The sequence below is a fragment of the Equus caballus genome, chromosome 27 (genome assembly GCF_041296265.1).
Source record: "Equus caballus isolate H_3958 breed thoroughbred chromosome 27, TB-T2T, whole genome shotgun sequence".
Lineage (NCBI taxonomy): Eukaryota > Metazoa > Chordata > Mammalia > Perissodactyla > Equidae > Equus > Equus caballus.
Genome location: NC_091710.1, coordinates 20,768,027 through 20,784,979, shown reverse-complemented (window position 1 = coordinate 20,784,979; position 16,953 = coordinate 20,768,027).

Sequence of the window (16,953 nt, the reverse complement as noted above, 5' to 3'; positions counted from 1 at the left end):
CTGAGCCCTCATCATCAATATTTATATTATTTATAACATCCATATTTATACCAATAGTCTTTAAGGCAAGCTAGGCTTTTTCTACCATGCATCTCAAAATTCTTCTGGTCTCCACCTATTATGTAAAAAGTCATTCCCCATTTTTAGGCGTTTGTTACAGCAGCACCCCACTTCCCAGTTCCAGACTGTAACAAAGTACCACAAACTGGGTGCCTTAAAACAACCAAGGTGTGTTCTTTCACAGTTTTGGAGGCCAGAAGTCTGAGATCAAGATGCTGTCAGGGCGGTGCTTCCTCCGAAGATTCAAGGGGAGGCATATTCCTTTCTTCTTCCAGCCTCTGGTGGCTCCAGGTGACCCTTGGCTTGTGACTATACCTGTATAATTTCTGCCTGTGTGGTCTCTTTGCCTCCTCTTCTACCTGTCATGTCTCTCCTGTGTGTCTCTTACAGGGACACTTGCCATTGAATTTAGGGCCAATCCAGATAACCCAGGATAAGTTCCTTCTCTCAAAATCCTTGACTTAATGGCATATTTTGACATATAAGGTAATATTTACAGGTTCTGAGAATGAGGACATGAACGTACCTTCTTGGGGGCCACCATTCAACCCACTACATTAGCCGAAGGGCGAGGACAGGTTCAGCCTAGCAAAGCAGAAAAGTTTTAAACAGTAGCCACTCTACTCTAGCCAAACACCACAGAAAAACTGGCCCCACCTCTGCCAGCAAACACCAGGTGGAAGCTTAAACTTCCGCATACATCAGGCTGTAATTAGGTGCCCAATTGGAGTGATGTCACAGAACATGGGTGAGGAACTGGGGCTTTCATAGATGCTGGGCAGTAACAAGGTCTCTCTTGACTTTCAGAAATGTACCACTTCTTGTGGCTTCAGTGGTTTCTGACGAGAAATCTGCTGTCAGTGGAGACCAGGTGGGGGATGGGAAGGAGGCATCTCTGCCTTTTCCAATCTGGAAGACACAGTTGGGAGCCTAAACTCCCGCCTCTGCCCAGCAGCAGCAAGGAGCTTCTGTCCCCAGGTGTCAACGGAGGCCTGCTGGGGAGCCTGAACTCCCATTGCCACCCAACAGTGACGAAGAGCCCTCCCTACTCAGGAGTTCCCAGAAGCCAGGTGTGGGAAGCCTGGGCTTCCACTCCCACTTGGCAGTGATGAGCCAGCGCTCTGCTTCCCGCACTGGGACGATGTCAGAGGAGGTCTATTAAGATGGAAGGATTGAATGGAATGTGGAGTCTCATAGCCGAGTGCTCAGATGTCCAGGTTTCATTCTAAAATCACTCATCATAGCAAGGAAACCTCAGCTGAGAAAAGATGATTCACAGACACAGACACAGAAGTGGCAGAGATTTAGAATTATCTGAAAAAGATTTTAAAGCAGCCATCATAAAAAAATGCTTCAAACAGCAATCATGAACTTGCTTGAAAGAAATAGAAATTCTAGGGGCCTGCCTGGTGGCGCAGCGGTTAAGTGCGCACATTCTGCTTCTCAGCGGCCCCTGGGTTCACCGGCCCAGATCCCGGGTGCAGACATGGCACTGCTTGGCAAGCCAAGCTGTGGTAGGTGTCGCACATATAAAGTAGATGAAGATGGGCACGGATGTTAGCTCAGGGCCAGTCTTCCTCAGAAAAAAGAGGAGGATTGGCAATAGTTAGCTCAGGGCTAATCTTCCTTAAAAAAAACAGAAAAAAAAAGAAATAGAGATTCTCAGCAAAGAAACAGAAGATGTAAAGAAGAACCGAGTGGAAAAAAAAAATGTTTTTACTATTACTTTGATTTTTGATTTATTGAATTTCCTTTTTTTTTATTGAGGTCATAGTAGTTTATAACGTTGTGAAATTTCATGTGTACATTATTATTTGTCAGTCACCATATAAATGCGCCCCTTCACCCCTTGTGCCCCTTCCCCTCTGGTAACCACTCAACTGTTCTCTTTGTGTGTTTGTTTATCTTCCATATATAAGTGAAATAATATGGTGTTTGTCTTTATCTGGCTTATTTCACTTAATGTAATATACCCTTTAGGTCCATCAAGATTGTTGTAAATGGGACAATTTTGTCTTTTTTTTTTATTGAGTTATTGATAGGTTACAATCTTGTGAAATTTCAATTGTACATTAATGTTTGTCAGTCGTGTTGTAGGTGCACCACTTCACCCTTTGTGCCCACCCCCCACCCCACCTTTCCCCTGGTATCCACTAAACTGTTCTTGGTCCATAGTTTTAAATTCCTCATATGAGTGGAGTCATACACAGATTATCTTTCTCTCCCTGGCTTATTTCACTTAACATAATTCTCTCAAGGTCCATCCATGTTATTGCAAATGGAATGATTTTGTTCTGTTTTGCAGCTGAGTAGTATTCCATTGTATGTATGTACCACATCTTCTTTATCCATTCGTCTGTTGATGGGCACTTAGGTTGCTTCCACATCTTGGCTATTGTGAATAATGCTGCAATGATCATAGGGGTGCATAAGTCTCTTTGAATTGTTGATTTCAAATTCTTTGGATAAATACCCAGTAGTGGGATAGCTGGGTCATATAGTATTTCTATTTTTAATTTTTTGAGGAATCTCCAATACTGTTTTCCATAGTGGCTGCACCAGTTTGCATTCCCACCAGCAGTGTATGAGGGTTCCCTTTTCTCCACAACCTCTCCAACATCTGTTATTTTTTGTCTTGGTGAGTATAGCCATTCTGATGGATGGAAGGTGATGTCTTAGTGTAGTTTTGATTTGCATTTCCCTGATGATATTGAACATCTTTTCATGTGTTTATGGGCCATCTGTATATCTTCTTTGGAAAAATGTCTGTTCACATCCTCTGCCTGTTTTTTGATCAGGCTCTTTTTGTTTTTGTTTGTTCTGTTTGTGTTTTTGTTGTTCAGTTGTGTGAGTTCTTTATATTATGGAGATTGACCCCTTGTTGGATATATGATTTGCAAATATTTTATCCCAATTGGTGGGTTGTCATTTTGTTTTGATCCTGGTTCCCTTTGCCTTGTAGAAGTTCTGTAGTCTGATAAAGTCCCACTTGTTTATTTTTTCTTTGTTTCCCTTGTCTGAGAAGACATGGTATTTGAAAAGATCCTTTTTAGTTCAATATCAAAGAGTGTACTACCTATATTATCTTCCAGGAGTTTTATGGTGTCAGGACTTATCTTCAAATCTTTGATCCATTTTGAGTTTATTTTTGTGTATGGCATGAGATAATGGACTACTTTCATTCTTTTGCATGTGGCTGTCCAGTTTTCCCAACACCACTTATTGAAGACACTATCTTTTCTCCATTGTATGTTCTTGGCCCCTTTGTCGAAGATTAGCTGTCCGTAGATGTGCTGTTTTATTTCTGGGCTTTCAATTCTGTTCCATTGATCTGTGTGCCTGTTTTTGTACCAGCACCACACTGTTTTGATCACTATGGCTTTGTAGTACATTTTGAAGTCAGGGTTGTGATGCCTCCAGCTTTGTTCTTTTTTCTCAGTATTACTTTAGCAATTCGGGGTGTTTGGTTGCCCCATATGAATTTTAGGATTCTTTGTTCTATTTCTGTGAAGATTGTCATAGGGATTCTGATTGAGATTGCATTGAATCTGTAGATTGTTTTGGGTAGTATGGACATTTTAACTATGTTTATTCTTCCAATCCATGTGCATGGAATCTCTTTCCATCTCTTTATGTCATCATCTATTTCTTTCAATAATGTCTTAGAGTTTTTTATTGTATAGGTCCTTCACCTCTTTGGTTAAATTTATTCCTAGATACTTTATTCTTTTAGTTTCAATTGTAAATAGAATTGTACTCTTGAGCTCTTTCTGTAAGTTCGTTATTAGAGTATAGAAATGCAACTGATTTTTGTAAGTTAATTTTGTACCCTGCAACTTTACTAGAGTTGTTGGTTATTTCTAATAGTTTTCCAATAGATTCTTTAGGGTTTTCTATGTGTAAAATCATGTTGTCTGCAAACAGAGACACTCCCTATTTGGATTCCTGTTATTCCTTTCTCTTGCCTAATTGCTCTGGCCAAAACCTCCAGTACTATGTTAAATAAGAGTGGTGAGAGTGGGCATCCTGGTCTTGTTCCTGTTCTCAGGGAGTGGCGTTCAGTTTTCCCCATTGAGTATGATGTTGGCTGTGGGTTTGTCATATATGGCCTTTATTATGTTGAGGTACTTTCCTTCTCTACGCATTTTATTGAGAGTTTTTATCATAAGTGGATGTTGGATCTTGTCAAATGCTTTCTCTGAGTCTGTTGTGTTGATCATGTGGGTTTAATTCCTCAGTTTGTTGATGTGGTGTATCACGTTGATTGATTTGCAGATGTTGAACCATCCCTGTGTCCCTGGTATGAATCCCACTTTATCATGATGTATGATCCTTTTAATGTATTGCTGAATTCAGATTGCCAAAATTTTGTTGAGGATTTTTACATCTATGTTCATCAGCGATATTGGCCTGTAGTTCTCCTTTTTCGTGCTGTTCTTGTCAGGCTTTAGTATCAGAGTGATGTTGGCCTTGTAGAATGTGTTAGGAAGTGTTCCATCTTCCCTAGTGTTTTGGAATAGCTTGAGAAGGATAGGTATTAAATCCTCTCTGAAAGTTTGGTAGAATTCTCCAGGGAAGCCTTCTGGTCCTGGGCTTTTATTTTTTGGGATGCTTTTGATTGCTGTTTCAATCTCTTTCCTTGTGATTGATCTATTCAGATTATCTATTCTTCTTGATTCAGCTTTGGGAGGTTGTAAGAGTCTAAGAATTTATCTATTTCTTCTAGATTGTCCATTTTGTTGATATACAGCTTTTTGTAGTATTCTCTTATAATCCTTTGTATTTCTGTGGTATCCATTGTTATTTCTCCTCTTTCATTTCTAATTTTATTTATCTGAGCTTTCTCTCTCTTTTTTCCTTTGTAAGTCTTGCTTGGGGTTTGTCAATTTTGTTTATCTTCTCAAATAACCAGCTCTTTGTTTCATTGATCCTTTTTATTGCCTTTTTTGTTTCAGTAGCATTTATTTCTGCTCTGATTTTTATTATTTCTATCCTTCTACTGACTTTGGGCTTTGTTTGTTTTTCTTTTTTAAATTCAGCTAGGTGTAGTTTGAGATTGCTTATTTAGGATTTTTCTTGTTTGTTTAGGTTTGCCTGTGTTGTGATGAATTTCCCTCTTAATACGGCTTTTGCTGCATCCCGTATGAGTTGGTATGGTATATTATCATTTTCATTTGTCTCCAGATATTTTCTGATTTCTCCTTTAATTTCTTCAATGATCCATTGGTTGTTCAATAGCATGTTGTTTAGTCTCCACATCTTTGTCCCTTTCTCAGCTTTTTTCTTGTAATTAATTTCTAGCCATAGCATTGTGATTGGAAAAGATGCTTGTTATTATTTCAATCTTCTTAAATTCATTGAGGCTTGCCTTGTTTCCCAACATATGGTCTATCCTTGAGAATGTTCTATGTGCACTTTAGAAGAATGTATATTCTGCTGTTTTGGGATGGAGTGTTCAATATATGTCTCTTAAGTCCAACTAGCCTAGCACTTCATTTAATTCTACAGTTTCCTTGTTGATTTTCTTTCTGGATGATCTATCCATTGATGTGAGTGGAGTGTTGAGGTCCCCTACAATTATTGTGTTATTATTAATATCTTCTTTTAGGTTTGTTAATAGTTGCTTTATGTACTTTGGTGCTCCTGTGTTGGGTGCTTGTATGTTTATAAGTGTTATGTCTTCTTGGTGGAGTGTCCCTTTCATCATTATATACTGCCCCTCTTTGTCTCTCTTTACATGTCTTGTGCTGAAGTCTACTTTGTCTGATATAAGTGTTCTGACACCTGCTTTCTTCTTTTTGCCACTAGCTTGGCATATCATCTTCCACCCCTTCACTCTGAGCCTGTGTTTGTTGTTGGAGCTGAGATGTTTTCCTGGAGGCAACATATTGTTGGGTCTTGTTCTCTAATCCATCTCACCACTCTGTGTCTTTTTATTGGAGAATTCAATCCATTTACGTTTAGGGTGATTATCGATATACAAGGGCTTATTGCTGCCATTTTGTCACTCTTTTTCCAGTTCTCCTGCATTTCCTTTGTTTCTTGTCCTGTGCATTTTGTTCTACCAATTGAATTATGTGGTTTTTTATGTTGTGTTTCTTTGTTTTCTCTTAATTATTATTTTCGTCTCTGTTTTGCTTTTTTGTTTAGTGGTTACCATGAGATCTTGTAGATAAGATAGTCCATTTTCTGATGTCCTCTTATTTCCTTAGACTAAACCAATTCAGTCCCTTTCCTCTTCCCCTCCTAAGTTGTTTTTATCACGTCCTATTCCATCTTATGTTGTGAGTTTGTGGTTAAAATGACAAGATTATCTTTTTTTTTGGTGTTTTCCTTCCCTTTATCTTTAATGCTATACTTGAGCATTTGCTAACCTGTTCTGACATATAGCTACAATTTTCTGATTTTGTCTACCTATTTATCTGCTTACTCTGTGCTTTGTAACCCCTTTCTCCCTTTTTTTTCAGGTATGAGGGCCTTCTTGAGGATTTCTTGTGGGGGCAGGGCATGGGTCTCATGGCTATGAACTCCCTTAGCTTTTCTGTATCTGGGAAAGTTTTTATTTCTCCATCATATCTGGAGGATATTTTCACTGGATAGAGTATTCTTGGCTGAAAGTTTTTGTCCTTCAAATATTTGGATATGTCATTCCAGTCTCTCCTAGCCTGTAAGGTTTCTGCAGAGAAATCTGCTGAAAGCCTGATAGGGATTCCTTTGTAGGTTATTTTCTTCTGCCTTGCTGCCCTTAATATTTTTTCTTTGTCATTCTCTTTTGCCAGTTTCACAACTATATCCCTTGCAGTAGGTCTTTTTACATTGACATATTTAGGAGATCTGGTAGCCTCTTCCACACGGATTTCCCTCTCTTTCCCTAGGTTTGGAAAGTTCTCTGTTATTATTTCTTTGAACAAGCTTTCTACTCCATTCTCCTTTGCTTCTCTCTCTTGAGTACCTATAATTCTTATGTTGCTTTTTCTAATTGAGTTGGATATTTCTCATAGACTTTCTTTATTTCTTTTTGGTCTTAGTTCTCTCTCCTCCTCTATCTGGAGCATTTCAACATGTCTATCATCTATTATGCTGATACGCTCCTCTGTGATGTCTGCTCGAGCATTCAGGGAATCCATATTTTGTTTTATCTCTTCCACTGTGTCTTTCATCTCCAATATTTCTGATTGAGTTTTCTTTATAGTTTCGATCCTTGTGACATAGCTCCTGAACTTGTTGAATTGTTTCTTTACATTCTCTTTTAACTCATTGATGATATCTATTTTTTCTATTTATCTATTTGTCTGTTTTTTATTTATTTATTTTATTTATCTATTATTTATTTTTCTATTTATTTTATTTATTTATTTATTATTTATTTATTTTTTCTATTTATCTGTTATCTATTATTTATTTATTTATTTTATTTATCTATTATTTATTTATTTTTTCTATTATCTACTTATTTATTTTTCGATGATATCTATTTTGAATTCTCTGTCATTTAGATTACATATTTCTGTGTCCTCAGGACTGATTTCTGGGTACTTGTCATTTTGTCTCTGGTCTGGAGATTTAATATAATTTTTGATACTGCTAGAGGGCGTGACTCTGGTTTTGTGCATTGTGGTATTATTTGGTTGCAGTTACCACCTATCGCCACTGAGTGGGGGTCAAGAGCCTCATATTCTGAGCCCTCTACCTTCCACAGAGATGTGAGGTGCTGGAGCCGGCGCTGGGTGGGTGGGGGTAGGGGCGCTTTCTTCTGCATGCTCTCAGGGGTTTTTGCTCTGCTTTCACTATCTGCTCTCCTGAGGTGTTGGCTTGATGAGGTCACCCCTCGCAATAGCTTTCAAACCAGTAGAGGGCTTCCTTCTAGGCTGCAAGGGCCCTTGGGGATCTTTGATGTTCCCATGAATGAACATCGCCTCCCCCCTTCCTTCCCTCTCGGAGGCTGCCTTCAGTCCCAGATTGCAGTGTTTTGGGGAGAGAGCGAAGTTTTCTCTTACCCCTTTCCACCTCCTCTGAGGGGGCCTCCAGCTTCTCTGCCCTCCATTATATGGCTGTGTGGGTCTCTCAAACATCTTTTGTGTTGTGTTTGGATGTCCTCTGTTGGAATATGAATGTCTTTTTCATTGTATGTTGGAGGGGAGAGATTACTGGGAAAGCTCAGTCCACCATGATGCTGACTTCACTCCAGAAAAACAGTCTTTAAAAGATATATTTGGAGCAGGACCAGCATGTATAGAGTAGTTAATGTATGCCAGGCACGGAACTAAATTTGCTTGAAATATATGTGTCATCAACTCTAAAAAGCGTTTTTTTCACAGTGGGATATGTCTTTGCATCAGGGGCATGTTACAATTACAGTAGGTCAGGTGGTAGTTGTCTTACAGTTGCCATTTGCATGTATGAACTTGGTCATAGCTGTCATTCAGTTGAGCTATGTACATTTGGTACTACCGATGTTGAGTTTAATTGTCTTTTAAAATCTCTTCAGGGGCCAACCCCACGGCTGAGTGGTTAAGTTCACATGCTCCACTTCAGCAGCTCAGGGTTTCACTGGTTCGGATCCTGGGCACAGACATGGCACCGCTCATTAGGCCACGTTGAGGCAGTATCCCACATGCCACAACTAGAAGGACCTACAACTAAAATATACAACTATGTACTGGGGGGATTTGGGGAGAAAAAGGAAAAAAAAAAGGAAGATTGTTAACAGTTGTTAGCTCAGGTGCCAATCTTTAAAAAAATAAAATTCAGAATCTTACCCTTTGATTTGACTTGAAACAGAAATTTATTGTGTACACATAAAGGCATAGAAACAGAGCAGGGAGCATAAATCTAATATTGGTCAAATAAATATTTATTGTGGAGATATGCCCATAATTCCATATTTTCTTTCAAAATAACCACCAAATTCTCATGGGTCATAAGAAAGGAATACACCTACAGGTAGGTGAGGTTTCCTGTTTGTTGCTGCAAAAGGTCTGTCTATCACACATGCCAAGCAATGCAACTGAAGGCGAGAGAAATGGCCAAATCTCTCAGAACAGCTGAAAAAATTCGAAGCAACAAGAAGCTGCTATGACTAATCCGTTCGTTATGCAGGATTATTGTTAAGACATTGTGCCATAGTTCAATTGATAGCGTTTTTTTCCTAGTGGAGCATAAAGTAATGGTGTTTCTTACAATTCAATGGGTTTAAGATTGTTAAAATACAGTCTTCCATAGTCCTCACAACAATTCTAATGAGGCATCCTCATTTTATCTGTAAGGAAACTGAGGCAAGGAGCACTTTAATAAGCTTAAATTAAATTTGACCTCCTTGAGAGGGCCAAGAAATCTTTTAAAAGTGGATTTCTTGGGGGCTGGCCCCATGACATAGGAGTTAAGTTCCACATGGTCTACTTTGGATGCCCAGGTTCATGAGTTCAGATCCTGGAAACAGACCTACACCACTTGTCAGCCATGTTGTGGCAGTGACCCACATACAAAATAGAGGAAGACTGGCACAGACGTTAGCTCAGGGCTAATCTTCCTCAAGCAAAAAAAGAGGAGGATTGGCAGTGGATGTTAGCTTAGGGTGAATCTTCCTCAGCCAAAAAAAAAAAGTGACTCCTTTTCTCTAGGAAGAGTTGGCTTAGGGAGTGGGGCAGGAGTCAGATTTCTCCCAACACAAACTGCCCCCTGGTTTGTTGGAATGATGGTTCCTATGGGATGTTGTGCTCCTGCACAAATTACTGTGCAGGAACATTGGGATGTCCAGAGTTTTTAAAAAGCTTTTTTATTATGGAAAATTTGACAAATGTACAAAAACAGGCAAAATAGTATAGTGAATTCTATATTCTGTTTTCCCAGATTAAAATATCAATATATGGCCAATCACGTGTTTTCCTCACCTCCTGTTTTATTAATGAAGCAAATTTCAGATGTCATAACATTTCACCCATACATACTTCAGTATGTTTCTCTAAAAGATTAAGCCTCTGTTTTTTCAACATAATGATAAGACCATTATCATAATTCTTGTAGAATCCAACCAAGAGAATGAAACTACACAGTAGTTTTAACAAGGAAACTTTATATAAGAGGGAATTGGCTTCTAAGTGGTAAACAAAACTAAGAATACAGAAATAGAGAGCAGCCACTGCCCCAATGGCTGAGGCAGAGCACTTGAGGAAAGAACAAATCTGGAAAAGACCCCCCTCCACTCCACTGCCCTGGCTAAGATCCCAGCCTCAGGAGAAGGTGTGGTTGTGGCTGTCCCCTGCCTGGTGGAGAAGTTTGTGGAGGTGCTGTGCTGGCAGGCCTCTCCGGGATGCTGCTCTCTGGATGCTGGGAGAAGCTGTCCATGGAGAGTTGCTACACCACACAACTCACTGAGAAACTGCCTACAAGGGTGGTGTGGGGGGAAGTCACCCTTTGGGGTTCCAGGGATATCTTCCTGCTGGTTGCCACACACTCTAGGAGCCACCAAGAGGAGCACACCAGAGCCAGGAAGAGCCCCTTCCTCCTCCAGTGTCTTTCGTGTTGCCTGTGACAAAGCTTAAATTTGTGCCAGCTAGCAAGGCAGAGATGCTCCAGTATCAAAAACAAGCCAGTGAAGGGTGGGTTTGGAATTAAGAGGCAACAGATAATCTGCACAGTCCACCCCTTTGACTTCTCAGCTTCCATGTGCATCCTTCTACATACATTTAAACTTCGTACAACTAAACTCTGTTTCTACCTAACAAGATACAGCTACCCTTCATAGAAATGAAAAAGCTCTTACCTTTTCCCCCAAATCAAGAGAGTCACAGACCCAACAGTCACTGTATCCATCGCCAGCTATATTAATTACTCCCCAAATTCAGTCACACTAAATTGTAAAGTTCATCTGCAACAACTTGTATATAAAATAATATTGGGAAGAAGGAGAGAGAAGAAGAAAATGGATAGCATATACAAATAACATACATAATAAGCAAAGAGAAAATACACAAAGCTACAGCAGTCTTTGTTTCTGTAACTAATACCTATGTTTTCCACGAGGCTGTAATTGATAGCTATGGCTTTCTTTTCCCACTACCCATTCCATATTTCCCCTACCCTGAGCCACAACCTCAGCTGGTCAAGATTCTTTGCTAGCTGTAGTGATTGAAATCTTAATTCATAACCAATCCAAGTCCAAAAGCGTACACCTTTTTTTTTCTGTAATTTTATATTAATCTTAACTATTGCACTTGAAAGTGCCAAGAGAAGCCTCAGAGAATCCCCTGGATTCTAGACATGGTCCTCACTGCCCCAATTGTGTAGCAGCAACTCAATTTCTCCTTGGAAATCAGGATCAATCATTCTAATCAGTATATTGTCTTTTGGCCTGCTTGCTCAGTGGTGTAAGGAACCCAAAATGGCCAGGTGGCAGTCTCATGTTTCAATTCAATGGGACCATTGTTATGCTGCTGGTTGAAGTGTTCCCTCCTTGGGCACTAAGACCTCTGGAGCAGCAGAGCTCAAGGTTGCCAGTGTGGGGAGCAAAAATTTTGGAAGTGGGTTTTTGTATATATAGTGAGAGAAGTCACCCCTACTTTCACCCTTTTAGTCCTAAACCTGTGTATTCTCACTTTGAAGGAGATAGAATCATATAATGATCTTTGATTCAACATATAGACTGCATCCCGGAAGACAGAATCCCATCATTTCGAGATGTGTCCCAACTAGTATTGTAACCGAGTCTTCATTAAGCCATTCCAATTTCAGTTATGCCTGCCACGTCTAGATGATAGGGTATGTGACTGGACTTCCTGTGCTGTGAAATGAGTTCCTTGATCAGAAGCAACACTATAGGGAATGCAGTTCTGTGAGGCCATGAGTTCTACGGTGCTGGCAGAAGCAGACAGGGAAGGCAGATCCGCATCCAGACTACGTGTCTGTTCTAGCGAGGAATGATAAGGATGAATCTCTGCTCCTTCCAATATAATCAAACTGCCATCATTTGGCTGGCTTGTTTCCTGGGAGAGTTGTGCCGTAATGCGGGTTCAGTGTTAGTCTCTGTTGGCAGGTTAACAGTAGCATTATCCAGGTCAGCCTGGATAATGGTAAGAGGAAGTTCATATTGTTGAGCCTGTGCATTCTTCCATCCCTGTCACCACGGCCACTTTGTTCATGGCCTATTGAGCAAACAGCGGGGTGACAAAGAGACTGACTGATGTCCACTCACTAAGGAATTGTGTCAGTCTTTTTATTAAGAATCTCCCGTGCAGTGGATATCCTTTGGTGGGCGTCTACAAGAGACACAAATATCTTCAGTCTGTGCCCATTCTGATGGGTTCATCCACATGCCTCTTCTTAGGATTTCCTTGCCACCAATCTTCTGGTCCCATTTTTTCCCAAGCCCCTGATCATCCAGCCAACCCCTGAGTGACAGCCCCTGAATCAGTGTAGATCCACACTTCTGGCCATCTCTCATTGCAGACAAAGTGGACAGAAATGCACTGCTCAAAGTTCTGCCCACTGAGAGGATTTTACTTCACTACTGTGCCTCAGAGCTACCCCTGAGGGGGCTGTAGTGCTGCAGCGATTTACTTTCAGGTAGTATCAGCATGTCATGCAGAGTCAGCCATAACCCAGGCAAGTTTTTTCTTTAGTCAACTGGCCATAAAGAACACCCCAAGAGGCCACAGGAATGGATTGAGGGAGAGGAAGCGAAGGAAAGGGAGTCAGTGTTGAAGGGGTCTGAGCCACCTGCTCATGCAACTTACTCATACCTTGTGGATCCTCCCTCCAGGCAATACCCACATCACCAAAGAGAACCAGCATTCTGACCTCTATCACCATAGATTAGTTTTGCCTGTTTGAACTTCATATAAATGTAGTCATATAATATGTACTCTTTTGTGTCTGGCTTCTTTCCCTCAACATTGTGACTGTGAGATTCATCCATGTTTTGGGTCTGTCCATTTCATGCAGGTCTTCTGTAAAGCTTTTAAATAACTTAAATATTTTCCCCATCTAGATCATGTGCATTAAAAAAATTCCCAGACACTTTGCAGTTTTGTTTCATTGTAACTTAGGTCATTTTTCAGTGTGTTTTATTTCTACAATTTCTTTTTTATTGGTTGTTGCTATTGGAAAAGAATTAATTAATGTTTATAAGTCAATCATATATCTGAGAACCTTACTGAACATTATTACTTCTAACAGTTTATCTTGGCTGTATTGTGTTATCTATACAAAAGTTACTTTCAGCTGCCAATAATTATAGTTTTGTCTTTTCCCTTCTGAGCCTGAGGCCTTTTATTTCTTCCTCCTGTCTAACTGCATCGGCTAGGATCTTTGGTGCTGTTTGTACAGTTGTGACGATAGTGGACATCCTTGCCGTCTTCTGAGACTAAAGTTTCCCTGTCCAAAAGGATGTTTATGTGGCCTTTTGGCAAAGAGTCTTTATCAAGTGAAGGATATTTTCTACTATTCCAGTTTTCTGAGCCCTTTAAAATCATAAATTGGTTTGAATTTTATCAAATGCTTTTTATTTATATATTGACATAATCACGTGATGTATTTTATCCTCTATTCCATTAGGAATTGCATTGTTAGATTTTTCTAATGTTAAACTGTTCTTGTATTGCTAGGATAAACTCTACTTGCTCATGATTTTTTAAAATAGACTTTAGTTTTTAAAGTAAGTTTAGGTTCACAGCAAAATTGGGCAAAAGGTACAGAGAGTTCCCATATACGCCCTGTCCCCACACATGCACAGCCTCCCTCATTGTCAACATGCCCATCAGAGTGGTACATTTGTTACAACTGATGAACCTACATTGACACATCATTATCATCCAAAGTCCTTAGTTTACATTAGGGTTCACTGTTGGTATTGTATATTCTATAGGATTGAACAAATTTATAATGACATGTATCTACCATTATAGTATCATACGGAGTAGTTCACTTCCCTATAATTTTTTGGTTTAAAATTCACTTACCTAATATTTTATTTGAGATTTTTACATTTATTTAATAGCTGAAATGTGCTTATACTTTATGTTGATGGCTCATAAATCTACAGTTTTATTCCTAAACTTCAAATTTGTATATCTACCAGTGGTGAATGTATCTAAATATTTCAAGAACACTGAATTTATTATTTTCCTCTCCCCAAAACTTGTTACTTGTGTAATTTTTATTTTAGGTATTGGCATTGCCATCCACCAAGTCCTATAAGCCAGAGATTCATGATCAGACTAGACTCTTCCATTTTCCTCACTCCCGCCTATTTCTCACCTCTTTAAAAAAAAATTTCCTCTCTCATGCCTTGGTTTCTTAAATAATCTCCCTGCTTTCAGATTACTTTCTAATATCTCCAACTTAACAAAAATTCATCCTCTCCGGTGTTGCTAGAGCGATTTTACTAAACGAAAATCAGACAGTGTCACTGGGCTACTTAAAACCTTCGAGTGACACTACAGCACCTAAAGATTAAAGTCTGGTCTCCACAAGCCAGCATACCTGATCCTTATCTTGGTTTCTAACTTCATACCCCACCGACTTCCGTACAGTACTTTACTTGCCCGATATACACTGTGCTGTTTCTTCTTTATGGAAAGTTTTTCACTTCCCTCACCTAATCCAATCCTTTTCATCCTCATTGGTGGCTCTTCCTGTTTTCTTGGCTGATTCCATGACATCTCCCTGACCTCTAAACTAGTCAGAGCCCTGCTCCCCAGTTCTCTCCTCTGCTCCATCCTTAGTGTAAAAGTGATTTGATCCCACCTCACGGCTTTAAATACCATACAATGTTGATTCTTTCAAATTTATAACTCCAGCTCAGATCTCTCTCCTGAACTCCAGAATAATACACCCAACAGCCTCTTCAGCACTGCTGACTGGATGTATAATAGACCTCTCACATTCCAGAAGTCAACTGATTTGTCCCTCCCAAACATGCTGTTTATAGTCATCCCATCTCCTTAAAGGGCAGCTCCATTCTTCCAGTCATTCCACAGCAACGGAATAGAGAGTGCCTGGGTGTCACTCAGGAGTGTGACAAGGATGGGACTACTGGGCTGAGACTTGAATGATGACAAGAAGGCAGCCAGGTAAAGGCCTGAACAATGAGAGGAAAGCCCAGAAGCAGGTACATGTGTGTACTAAATAATGACACGTATGTACTGAACAAAGGGGAAAGTGGCAAGAAATGAAGAAGTAGGAAGTAGGAGAGTTGCAGTAGGAGGGTTGGCAGGAGGGAGATGAGGCCTTGTGGGCCATGGAAAGGAATCTGGATTTTATTCTAAGTGCAATGAGAGGGTATTTAAGCAAATGAATGACATATTCTGATACACGTTTTAAAAAGCTCACTCTTGCTCTATTTGAAGGATGGCCTGTGGCAACAAGAGCAGAAGCAGGAAGCTCACTGAGGAGGCCATGGCAATAATCGGGAGCCAGACCACGGTAGATTGGACGAGGATAGTGGCAGTAGAGGCAGTGAGACGTAATCCAATTCAGAACATATATTCTGGAGACAGAACAGACAAACTTGCTGATGGATTGGATATGGGGTGTGAAAAGAGCAATTAAGAATGACTCCTGGTCAGGTGGGATTCATACCAGGGACACAGGGATGGTTCAACATCCGCAAATCAATCAACGTGATGCACCACATCAACAAACTGAGGAATAAAAACCACATGATCATCTCAATAGATGCAGAGAAGGCATTTGACAAGATCCAACAGCCATTTATGATAAAAACTCTGAAAAAAAGGGGCATAGAAGGAAACTACCTCAACATAATAAAGGCCATATACGACAAACCCATAGCCAACATCATACTCAACGGGCAAAAACCGAACCCCATCCCCCTGAAAACAGGAACAAGACAAGGATGCCCTCTATCACCACTCTTATTTAACATAGTACTGGAGGTCCTGGCCAGAGCAATCAGGCAAGGAAAACGAATAAAAGGAATCCAAATAGGGAAGGAAGAAGTGAAACTCTCGCTGTTTGCAGACGACATGATCTTATATATAGAAAACCCCAAAGAATCCATTGGAAAACTGTTAGAAGTAATCAACAACTACAGCAAAGTTGCAGGGTATAAAATCAATTTGCATAAATCAGTAGCATTTCTATACTCCAGTAATGAACCAACAGAAAAAGAACTCAAGAATACAATACCATTCACAATCGCAACAAAAAGAATAAAATACCTTGGGGTAAATTTAACTAAGGAAGTGAAGGACTTATATAATGAAAATTACAAGGCCTTTCTGAGAGAATTGGATGACGACATAAGGAGATGGAAAGACATTCCATGTACATGGATTGAAAGAATAAACATAGTTAAAATGTCTATTCTACCTAAAGCAATCTACAGATTCAACGCCATCCCAATCAGAATCCCAATGACATTCTTTACAGAATTAGAACAAAGAACCCTAAAATTCATATGGGGCAACAAAAGACCCCGAATTGCTAAAGCAATTCTGAGAAAAAATAACAAAACGGGAGGCATCACAATCCCTGACTTCAAAACATACTACAAAGCTACAGTAATCAAAACAGCATGGTACTGGTACAAAAACAGGTGCACAGATCAATGGAACAAAATTGAAAGCCCAGAAATAAAACCACACATCTATGGACAGCTTATCTTTGACAAAGGAGCTGAGGGCATACAATGGAGAAAAGAAAGTCTTTTCAACAAATGGTGCTGGGAAAACTGGAAAGCCACATGGAAAAGAATGAAAATTGACCATTCTTTTTCACCATTCACCAAAATAAACTGAAAATGGATTAAAGACCTAAAGGTGAGACCTGAAACCATAAGGCTTCTGGAAGAAAACGTAGGCAGTACACTCTTTGACATCAGTATTAAAAGGATCTTTTCAGACACCATGCCTTCTCAGAGAAGGGAAACAATAG